The sequence below is a fragment of the Paramisgurnus dabryanus genome, chromosome 24 (assembly GCF_030506205.2).
Source record: "Paramisgurnus dabryanus chromosome 24, PD_genome_1.1, whole genome shotgun sequence".
NCBI classification, from domain to species: Eukaryota; Metazoa; Chordata; class Actinopteri; order Cypriniformes; family Cobitidae; genus Paramisgurnus; species Paramisgurnus dabryanus.
Window position 1 is genome coordinate 18266786 of NC_133360.1, and position 12416 is coordinate 18279201.

The following is a 12416-nucleotide window of genomic DNA, read 5'->3' on the forward strand; positions in this document are numbered from 1 at the left end:
TCCAGCTGACGTCAGAGGTATTGAGGCCAATCACAACGAACAGATTAGCTGTCCAACCAGGGAGACAGAGCTTATCAGATTGATGAGTTTTGTACAAAATTAATGCGTTTGATTTGACAGGGAAATCTGGAGCTACAAAAATGTAAGGTATTTGGAAAATAATGTGTTTTTTAACTAGCGTCGCAAATGGATTGTATTATACCACGCAAAATAACTTTAGCAATGAAATAGGTGCCCTTTAAAATGGCCCCTTATCACTAACAAAAGCATTTACGAAACCATTCCTGGAAAAAAAATGTAGGTTAAAAAGCTGGAGAAGTGATGTCAATAGGTAGATTCCTTGACCTGCTCACAGAAAGACACAAATGACACATCATTGTATTGTTGGCACCGTCTAGGGTCGTGGGTGAATCTGAGGTGGCTGAAACCACGCCCCCTAGCTCTACTCTAGTGACAGCAATGACTGTTCAACCGTCACTTAAGCGGCCATGATCATCAGACATATCGCCAATAGCGGGCTTTATTATTATTATGCGCAAGAGATCTTGTAACACACATGGATTCTTCTTGCATGCACCTGGAGTTAATGCGTGCCTCTTGGACTCTTGCTCAGAACTGAATGCGCGCGGCATGGACCTCCTTCTAGCACCTGAACTTGTAATGAGCATGATTCGGACTCTTCCTCGCACTTGAGCTTGTAATACATGTAGGGCTGGGTATTGTTTAAAATCTTTCGATCCGGTGCCAATTTCGATACCTCAGTTTCGAAACCGGTTCCTAACAATACTTTTTCTATACCATATGTTTTAAAATCCATTTAAACATCAACAATAAAACATTAAACACAAAACTTTTCACCTTAATTAAAACAAATTCTGGTAACACTTCTCACTCAGGGTAACATTAATAATAAAGCTGGTTGTGCTTTTTGGATAGGGGTGCGCCAGTAGACAAACTTTTCATCTTTTTTACTTTATATGTAATGACTTATAATATACAGACTATAAAGAAATCATTTGTAGGCTATGTGTTCCTAAATCTTTGTTCACTTACATCCCAAGCTGTAGTACAAATATCTACCAAATGGGTATTAAATACACACGGCGGCCTGCAAAGTTGCATGATAAAACTGGTGAGCATCAAAATTTAATAACATTATTACTTAATTATATAAAAAAAAATAAAATGTAAAATGTAATATTAAATGTAATGTTTAACTTAAATTTATGTGTTACCATAACCTATTGGAGCAGTTTTTGTGCAGTAATCAGCAGGATTAGTAAATATCTTCTTCAGATGACCGTCATGTAATAAACTTTTTTACTTTGTTTTTAGGATCTCAACAGTCGGCATGAAAGTATCAAACCATTTGCTTTATTTATTATCATTATAAAACCTATATGATAATTCTTCTTATCAAGAAAATGTAATACGAAATAAACAAGAGAATTATATACCACAGACTTTCAGTATACATTGCGTTTTGTTTTGCATGTTCAGTTTTTGTACGTTTAAGCTCTGTGCAGATTTAAATAGTTTTTTTTCTGTTGCTAATATTTTCAACATAAACAAACTATATGAGAATATAATATTGGTGTGTTAAAACTATTCAATGATAATTTTAAGCTTGATGTTAAATTGTGACTTAATAAAAATGTAAAAAATGACATCTTAACTTTATTCAAACAAATATTGGAATGTTCGATTTTTATACTAATGCTCAAATATTAGAATAAATTATTGAAAACTACCCATTCCTAGTTGGAACCAGTGATCTTCTGGTTACCAGTCCGACTCTACCTCTTCACTGACCTGCAGATTGTTCCCAATCAGCCTGTCGGTACACTTCGGTGTCAGGTTTTTCCATGCTGCAATAGGGAAAGAATCAGGTTCAGTTCAACAGCCTTGAACGCAAAGTGCTGTGAAAATGCTGATCTCTGGGATGCACCGAGAGGATACTAGCGATCTGGAACATGCAGATGTTGTCCTATAGTCTGTGCAGAAGGTCCTTTACAATCTGGGACATGCAGATGAAGGTCCTTAAAGTGAAGGTTTGATCCTCTGAGCTTCACCTTGTTGCAGACATCGGTGGTTGCCTTTCTGGATGGGGTGTGATCCGATTAGTCTCTGGACGCACAGGCCAGAAACTCAGAACTTGTGGTCTGTTGATTCAGAATGATGGGGTTTGCAATCTTTTGTTGCAATCTCTAGCACGCAGGCTGGATAATCAGATTGACGGGGGTTGTCCTGTTACAGTCTCTTAGCACAGGGCTAGAGACTCAAAACTTAGGTGTAATCTGTTAATGTCTCTCTTTTCAAGAGGACTGAAAGCGATGGTTCTTTGTTAATTGATTTGAATTGCATTTTTCTGCATACAACGAAATTAGGAGCGCTGCTCCTGATTGGTGTACAAAACATATAATCACAGACAATAAACTTAACTTTTAACTTGACTGTACAGTAACTTTTACACATAGTAGACAGAGTGATATTCACAGTAAGCAGTCTAAATAAAGTAACATTTTAAATAAAGTGACCAGTGATAGCAATAAAGTGACTATTTAGTAAAGTAACCATATATGATATTGCACGTTTGACTTTTCCAGTATTGCACATTGACGTTAATGTCTCTTCAGGGTGAGACCCAGATCTTTGAGGTGTTGGTTTGTACTGTTGCAATCTGTAGCACGCAGCCGGAGGCTCAGAACTTAGGTTTTTGGTGTGTCTCGTTTCAGTCTGTAGCACGCAGGCGGGAGACTTAGAACTTGGAAGTACTCTGCTAATGTCTCTCTTATCAGTGTGAGACTCAGAGTGAAGAATGTCTGGAAAAAGGAACTTGTATAACATTTTAGATAAGGAGGAGTTTGCATCTTGGCAGAGGTGTAAAGTACTTGAGTAATTTTACTTGATTACTGTACTTAAGTATTATTTTTGGGGATTTTTACTTTACTTGAGTACAATTTAAAATCAGTACTTTTACTTTTACTTAATTAATTTTTTTAAGAAATAAAAGTACTTTTTACTCCTTACAATTTTATTTACAGTCAAAAAGTACTTATTTTTTAGAGATCACTCTATTCTATTTTCCCTTACTCTTACCAAACCAATTGAATTGTGCTGACGGCCAGTTTAATTTAAATGTTATTTATTTTCCTTGGCCGACATACAGCTTGCCACTCCCTGAAATTCATACGGTCGTAGCTCAGGCACCTTAAGTCCGGGGTGTTTGCCCTTCGGGTCCCTTACCTGAGAGGGCCTTTCCAACGAGCCAATTCTGACGCTCTAACCCTTTCCCTGGCTGAGATACAGCGGTCATTCCTCTGATTTTCCCATGACCGTAGCTTGGATGCCTTTGGGTCGCTTATACCCGAGGGGACTTAAGGTGCCCGAGCTACAGTCGTGGAAAAAATTGGGGAAAGGACCACCATATCACGGCCGGGGAAATGGCTAGAGACTCATGGGTGGCTTGTTGGAAAGGCCCTCTTGGGTAGGATAAGGAACCCGAAGGGCGAACGCCCTGGACTTTTTAAGGTGCCTGAGCTAAGGCCAAGGAAAAATCCGGGAAGGGCTAGAGACTCGCGAGTGGGCTCGTCGGATGAAGATTTTTTCGCTTCTTTGAAACCGACAACACATTAAGCCAGCAAAGAGTTGGATGGATATCTGGCCTGAGTTTCAGACACCAGGAAGTCTCTGCTCACGTTCCCTGCTATTTGCAGCCTCTCTATCAAGACTAAGACCTTGTTCACGCTGTCAGTCCAAATCTGATTTTGTTGCATGTCTGACTGGACAGACTCACTGTCCACATTGTGTATCACAACTGTTTAGATCCGATCTGTGCGTCCTGTAGGGCTTTGCCATTTTCTGGATTATCTGCACTGTTTCTATGGCAATGACGTCACACTGGCACAACAATCGTGTTTTACATTTTACGTGACGCAACAGCATGACGTAACCGAAAAGCTACAAAAATATGATCAGAGCGGTCAGACTTAAATGTATTTCTGGAAATGTGATTTGAAAAGTATTCCAAACCACCTCTGGATATAGCTTGAAACAGAAAAGAAAAAAACAGATTTCATGTGGTTTTTGGCCGTTCACACGTTCTAAATGTGATTGGGTTCCAATCGAATATGTACCAAAATCAGATTTGGACTGACAGTGTGAACAAGAACTAATACAACTCTTTCTGCACTGGCAGTCTGTGAGATGCTTGATACTCAATTTTGAAAATCAGCTTCTGCTTTAGTTAAATTAGAGGTTTCACAACTTTGAGTAGCATGTTGCATACTGAAATTAGGTTGTTTTATAGTTTGATAATGAAATACAATTACATACAACAGTTGTAAAGCAGGATAAAACCCTGTATGTGGTGCATTCACTTCATGTTTTTAGAGATTAAAAGCTTAAACAAGAATCTCTAGTTAAAAATGTTCCTGTTACTTTTACTTTTTTAATACTCAAGTACAATTTTAATGTGGTACTTTTTACTTTTACTCAAGTATGATTCTGGCCAGATACTTTTACTTTTAATTGAGTAAAATTTACACTCAGTACTTTTACTTTCACTTGAGTAACATTTTTGAGTACTTTTTACACCTCTGCATCTTGGTGCTTTCCTGATACAGAACCGTGATTGGCTGTGAATGTCAGAAGAAGCCCACAGAATGTTGCCCACCTCTCTTCACTGTGAGGAACTCTTTTGCATGGCATAAAGTACAGAGTTTAACATTTCCCACTTACCAAACCCTTTCTAAAATACTATTGGCATTATCCTGAATGTAAAAAGTATAACCATGACAGCAAAATTTTACCATATCAATCATAAATTAATTCATTCATATGTTAATAACTGTGAATATTTGAACAGTTTCATAACACACAGATTTAATTCAGAATGCTAGTGTCTTTAAACGAGTATGAAGTCAATAGGTGAAGTCCATTTTGGTGGTGGAAGGAGGTAAAGATTTGTCCTTTGATTTAGCCAGTACTTTTGTTAAATGCTTTTCCTTAGGAATGTTTACGATCATCCTGCCTTCAGATGATGGTAAAAGGGTTTGAAAGGATGATAAGCAGAAATGGTATGGGCCACTAAAAAAAAATTTCCTATTCTTCTCCACTTTGGCACAGAAGTCAGCCATGAAAGAGTCAGAGCAGCCTTATCTGATTAACTGGACACTTACTTATCTTAACCCACCCAGTCCAAATGTAGCAATTGGGGAGGGGTCTTGAATGCTTTGTTTTAACAGGGTCCCCGCGGGTCCTTAAAAAGTCTTAAAACGTCTTAAATAAAATTTTCGATTTTTAAGGTCTTAAAATCAGGGTTCTAAATTAACACCCGCCAAATGCGGGTTAAAATTAATTTTGGCGGGTGTTCATAAAAACTTACTAGCCAGTTTGGCCGGTGATGCATGAGGCATTGCATGCATGATACATAATGCTCTGTTCTCGGACATTTATTCCTCTGGCAGTACTTCCTACATTTCCCATGAACACTGTACCGTAATGCTAAGTGATGATGTTTCATACACCCATTGGCTGCGCGCAGTTTGCACTGAAACCAGCGCGAGAAACCATGGAAATGAACGGAGCGCATCCACAAGAACACACAAGGAAGGCGGCACATGCCATAGTCTAAATCTGTTGTGCCCCGGTGTAAATCTCAAGTTAAGATTTTAGCAGTTAACTAGTGTATTCCTTTACAAAGATAATAGCGGCAAAAACGGATCTATATTCGCTCGTAAAAGCGAATAAGCGATGCAGCAGGCGCACTGATGCATACACGCAGTGCCGGTCCTAGATGCTGGGGGGCCCTAAGCAAAGCTTTGTGAGGGGCCCTCTGTCAGTGCATTCAGACCCTTATAGCATAGCACACATACATCTCGGAGACGTCTATTTGATGTCTGCGTTTACATCTGCAAGATGTCTTATTTAAATTGTTTTCTCATCTGCAATACGTCTGTGAGACGTCTCCTAAAAGATGTCATATAGACATATTGAAGATGTCTGCAAGACGTTTTTGATTTAGAATGTATGTAAAGCAGCTCTTTTCCTTTATAAGATGTTTTTACACACCAGATGTATTCCAGATCTCCAGATCTTTACCAGACATCTCACAGACGTACCTGTGCTATCTGGGTAAAACCCAGTCAATGTTGCTGTTAGTTAGTTGTTAACTAACCACATAGTGTATTATCTTATAGCTGTATAATATTCCCATATGCACATTACTTTGAAACCCTGACTGATAAACTTGCTGATTATAACATGAAACATGTATTTGCTGATAAGTTGTTTTGATTTAAAATGTGTTGTGAGAAGCACTACAAAATTTACCTGATCTAAATGAATGTAATGAATCAAATTAAATTACATATAAATACATACTGTTAATACACAGGGGTTAAATTGGGATTTGTTATGTGGGGGGGGGGCTCTGTGGGGAGGGGTACTTCGAGGGGGTAACATGTTTAATACTGATGACAGCAAAGCCACTGGTGTGTTTCAATGACATTCTGGACCTCTGATAGGATTTGATAAGTTTCAGCTTTAAAAGAGCATTTCACCCGTAGAAACATTAATCTTTATTGAAAGTGTTATATTTGTAGTCGAAATGTAACATACATTTAGAATTTGGTGCCTATTTGACAGAGAAAAGGGGTGTTTGTAGTCTCATTCCCTCAACAAAGACATTGCACTTCCTTCTTTCAATGATGCAAAATGATGATTTTTACATCATTGAAAAAAGGATGTGCAACACTGAAATCTGTATTTCTCCTGTCTCAGCGGCAACTGAGAAAATGATGCATGACCATTCAAAAACATGACTGGAGTTCTAACTATACAAAGCTTAATGCAAATGGGTGAAGTGTCCCTTTAAAACTGTCACAGAGGTTGACCCCAAATATTTTAAAAATAGTGTCTGATTTTAAATATTGCAAATCTATGAGTTTGACACCCTATATCCATTTGTTGCACATGTCATTATGCACAACTGATCAAACTTTAAAGGAAGTTAAAAGAATCAATCTCCTTGAATAATTCTAGGCATAAGATGCCCAAAAAGACTCAATTAACAAGATAAGGTACAACACACAGTACTGTATCAGCAACATGTCTTAGAAATTAGCCATAGAGATTCCCTATGCTGGTCAGCAGCTACAATCATATAGTTAGGTTTGATTTGTGTAATCAAAATACATTATTTTATTATCTATACAATGAGTTATATCCAGTGTTATCCAGTTAACATACTGTAATTAAACGAGTGACATATACTTTAATCCTTTACAAATTTCAAGTCTTCTATTAAGTTTTCTCGACGTGGGCACCATTCTTACCTCTCTCTCTCTCTCTCTCTCTCTCTCTCTCTCTCTCTCTCTCTCTCTCTCTCTCTCTCTCTCTCTCTCTCTCTCTCTCTCTCTCTCTCTCTCTCTCTCTCTCTCTCTCTCTCTCTCTCTCTCTCTCTCTCTCTCTCTCTCTCTCTCTCTCTCTCTCTCTCTCTCTCTCTCTCTCTCTCTCTCTCTCTCTCTCTCTCTCTCTCTCGTCAAATTATCCTGCACGAGAGCGCGTTCTTGAAGTTCAAAGGAAAAAGCGCGTGTTTTCGCGGCAATTGTGTCACCCAATTCGCGTCATTTTAATCGCCCCATGCTAAGACGCGTGTCTTTACATTGACTTAATCTGCTCGCGCAAATCCTTTATCTTGTTCCCTTGCTTCACGTTTTTTCCCCTTTATTCTGCTCCAGACGGATAGCTTTGTCTTTGTTTTAAATCAATGGTGGGCATATAATATGCGCATCGTTACCAAATCACTCTTCTGCGTCATGCACGCGGCCGTTTCTAAATTTGAAGGCTGCAACCTCCGGATCATGTCGCATATGCGCGCTGCATACGGCATTTCATTTGCAAGTCATAAGCATAATATAACAATTAACCATTAACTAAGAATAATAGTCAACATTATAATTGTTAATATTCTAAAATACGTTTTTATGACGCATATGCAGCCTACAAATGTGACCTCTGAAGGCTGCAGCCTTCGGATTGAGAAACTGCCTGCATGTTGTCCGAGTACATATCAGTGATTTAAGAAATCATTAAGTATTTTTAAAAACCCGCACAAATTCGGAAGTTTGCAAATTATTTAAATTATAGCGTCTTGTTTTCATTAAACATAATAATAATTTTTCTTTGATATAATGGTTTTAAATAATTCTGAGATCAAGGGGGCCCTCTAGTGGTGCGGGGCCCTATGCAAATTGCGTACTTTGCGTATAGGAAAGACCGGCACTGCATACACGCACAAAGCCATGTCGGCGCGTCATTGCGTTTATCCACGCACAACCGCATTCAACGTCACGCGATTATGTTAGCTTATAAAAACATGACGAACCTAAAGTAAGTTTCTAAATTATAATGTTAATCTTATTTTGACTCGATTACTATTGGCTTCTGTGGACGTCAGAAATGTTTTTTGCAAAGCAGGGAAAGGGAAGCAGAAAGGAAAGATGATGAGACTAAGGGAGGTAAGAGAAAACTACATCCTCACACCCTGTCAGGTCTCAAACATTAGAGGAAAACATTTCAGGAGAACCTCTTGTCAAGTCTATAGAATTGCATTGTTGCTGAGAAAATCAACACATGTATGAAATTAATATTTAGTTTACTAATGTTTAACTAGGACATACATTAACAGTTAGCAGTAACTATGACTGAGATTATTTTAGTATAGCAGTCATAAAATGACTGGTTTCTTAAAATATTGTACAAATATTATTGTAAAAATAAGTTATTAATCATTAAAATATACGTGAAAGAAGAAACCGAAACGAACAATTTGTGGTGGGAACAACTAATTTTAAAGTTGAGGCAGTAGGGCTAAAGGACCATGAGAGTGCCCAAAGTCATCAGAGAGTCTAAAGTTAATTAAAACTGCCAAGACAGGTCATATTGAAGAGAGCCTTGCTTGGAGAAGCCTCACTTTATGTGTGTTTTTCATACTAACAATGTTAATAAAATTATCAAATGCATTCATAATTTCTCTTTTTCACCGGAAAAAAATTTGGCTAGTGGAAATGCTGATTGGCTGGTGATCAAAAAAGTTAATTTAGAACCCTTCTTAAAATGTCTTAAAATCTGGAATTTCCACTAAGAAGGTCTTAAATTTCATGTCAGACTCATCATCCGGTGTTTCCCATACATTGTTATATTTAATACATTTTCTATATGTATTTGTAGTATTATAATTGTAATATTTTAGTATTAAAACGGCTCTCTCGTGTGCGCGTGCTTTCTCTCTCTCATCCTGCATCGTGTAGCACCTCACACATGGCACGTGGGGGAAGGAATTAAAAGTTGGCAGTGTTTATTCTCTCATATTTTATATATACGCGATCTACAATAATACTTTTACTTTTAAAAGCGCTTATAACACAACAAGACGAGAAGAGCAACGGTAAAGCTCTGCACTGCATGAGACACACAGGTAATGTAGCCAAAATCACCTCGTAATGTTATATCAGCTCTTAAATGTAAATATATGGTGATATTGTCAGAAGCGTTTAGCTATAAATCAGGATTTAAGCAGTAAGTAACGTGGTTGGATTAAACACGAGGGTCGTGTTATTGGGTCGTGTTTAGTCACAATTTTTTGTCCGTAACCCTATTTATACACAGGCTCTCAAGTCTCACGCATTGACCGTGAGACACACGCATTTCAGTCAGTTCACACACCACACCTTGTATTTCTCATGCTGAGAAGTAAGAAATAAATTGTCCTGCTATATTCAATAAATGGACGAGGCGCATGGCAGTTCTGTCGAGTTCAGCTGCTTCCTTCAAGTTTTTTAAGTGTGCTTTCAACTTTACGCAGCGCCACAAAACCGACACGCAGATGACATCAGGGTACCGCGAGAAATCTTGCGAAGGAGGCTGATTTCAAATCGCTCTCGCGTTACTCTGATGTCATCCACTTGTCGTTTTTTTGCAGCGCCTAATGAAGTCGTTCACACAATGCATCCTACCAGGCAATCAAAAATAAACGAGAAGTTGTTTCTGGTAATGTTATCCCGCTGCTAGCAAGTTCATTACTAACATGGATTTAACGGAATGGAAGTTGGATGAGCAAGATCAGATGAATGCGGTAGATATAACCCATTTTTTAAGCATTTTGATTTTACGATTCCTGGACGAAATCATTGCCTTTGATCAAAGACAATGAAAGCTAATATTGGGGAATAAAGCCAAATTCGTGCTAAATTATTATTGATTCAGTCAAAAACTCCAACAGTTTGCAACCAGAAGCTTTAGTTACCTAAAATTAAGAAAAGTACTAGAGGCTTCCTGAAATATATAAAATGTAATAGAGATGCATTTCATTATTATTTCCCTTTCATCATTAAATCTTCTGCAATACTGTATGTGTACAGTAAGCTCAAGTTAAAGGGTACAATTCCATAATCCACTTAAAGTGCTCTATTTTCATGTACTAATAGCCTACATTTTTTTGTTCTTTAGAACATTAATATGAAATATGCTAAAATGTAACTTAAAAATGTATTTAGGTACCACTTGAAATAAATTTGAACCCATCTTTGTATGAAAGATGAGTACACGTTAACTTCAAGTGGTATACATTTTTGTAATACGAGATATGTTAAATGCATTTCAGTTCATATTAATGTAATCTCAAAATAACACTGATAATGACACTTAGATGTTTTTAAGATTATCTTAAGTATTAAAGTAGAAACTTTGTATTATGTACAAAACTATTTTGTGAAAATAGGGCACTTTAAAGGGATAGTTCAACCAAAAATAACAATACTGTCATATTTTTCTTTCTCTCACGTTTTTACAAACCTGTATACATTTTTTTTGTTCTAAAAAGCACAAAGGAAGATATTTTGAGGAATGTTTGTAATCAAACCTTTACTGAGCCCCATTCACTTCCATAGTAGGATAATGTATAATATGAAATTCAATGGGGCCCATTAACGGTTTGTTTAAACATTAGGTAAAATTAAACAGTTAGCAAAAACTTGAGAATTGGATGGGGCCGAGGGGTCACTGTTGCAAATACCCCTCTCACTCCAAACTTTTGGTAAAACTTGAGAGCCCTGATATACATGTCTGACAACAAAACAGATAATATGTAAAAATATAATTAAGTTGTGTTAAAATACAATATAACTCAATTAACCTACTTAAGTCTGTCTCATTCATGTTAATCAAACAACCCAAGACAAAGAGAAAATCCCTTCTAAAAAATAATCACATTTAATTTATACAAAGACTTTACCTAATGTGCAACTTTGTTCTTTTTTATAAATGTTTGTAATTTCTTAATTTGTTACTAAATTTTTCCCACACCTTTTTTGCTGATCTGAAAAATGATCAGATCTGTGCCTAAACCAGTAATGTGATCTAAACCATGAATTTTGTGATCCGTCACACCCCTATTTTGTAATGTTCTGGGCTGTCCTCCATGTCTTTTTCAAAATGATAAGAGGGGCCAGAATTTAGAAATTAACCGAAGTACCTTAAAGGCGGATTTTTACATACACAGTCAATCATGTCAGAATTGTTAGGCGAATTAGCACTTAGTATAAAAGTTGTTGTTTCCCTGTGATGTGTCTTGAGTGTGGCTCAGGCGAGCTGTGCCGTGCTATGCTTCAACATACAATTCTGTGTTGTGTCGCGCTGAACATTTTCCTGTTTTTTATGATAAAGTCTTACATTTTTATTTTAGAGGACTTAAAAAGGTCTTAAAAGTCATTAAATTTAATGTTGAAAAATGTGCAGATACCCTGTTTAAGCTGTTCACTATAATAGAAAAAATTATTAATTTTTCATTTTCAAAATGGAAACGATAAATGAAATTTCTATTTGTTTTTTAGTTTTTGATTTGATAACGGATATGGAATGGACGGAACATACTTTGATTGAGGAAATTCTGTCACAGATTAATGAACTCTTTTTGCGTGGCTCAATGTAAATGGAACAGTCAGATATATGTCCACTCTGGTCAGAGAAACACTTTAAATAACCATAAAAAGGCCATATAATGTCTGCTGGAATGTAAAACAAGTTCATTAAATAATGTGAAATAAATATAGTAAAAAGCACGTTTTGAAAATTTAAAAAAATTTGAAAAGGTGAAAGCATTGGCATAATATTTGGAAAATTAAAAAACACATTCAATTGTTTGGCTAGTCGTTTCATTATACTTAGCTTTGGCCAAGCATTTTCCTTTCTGTGCATCCCTAATGCTAGCCTGGTAGAACCATCCTCTGCTATTTTGCTTCGCTTCATAGACAGAGTCTGGCTGGGCATAATTGACAATCGTTTTCCTTCTCATGGGAGGGGCTTGTCTGAAGTTTAAAATCATTGGTCTAAACGTAAGCCAATCACATAACGTT

The 12416-nt window shown here is 37.0% G+C and overlaps 2 protein-coding genes across 5 annotated transcripts in view; one reads left to right on the forward strand and one right to left on the reverse strand.

The window, feature by feature from the left end:
- Positions 1–2868, reverse strand: part of ccdc66 (coiled-coil domain containing 66) — a 119049-nt gene extending 116181 nt beyond the window's left edge. For both annotated transcript variants that reach the window (XM_065259369.2, XM_065259367.2), the window contains exon 1: positions 1–2868. This exon is cut by the window's left edge and continues 1132 nt beyond it. The gene's annotated coding sequence lies outside the window, so the exon portion shown is untranslated.
- The window catches only part of ip6k1 (inositol hexakisphosphate kinase 1), a 61520-nt gene that overhangs the window by 1984 nt on the left and 47120 nt on the right, over positions 1–12416 (forward strand). The window lies entirely within an intron of this gene.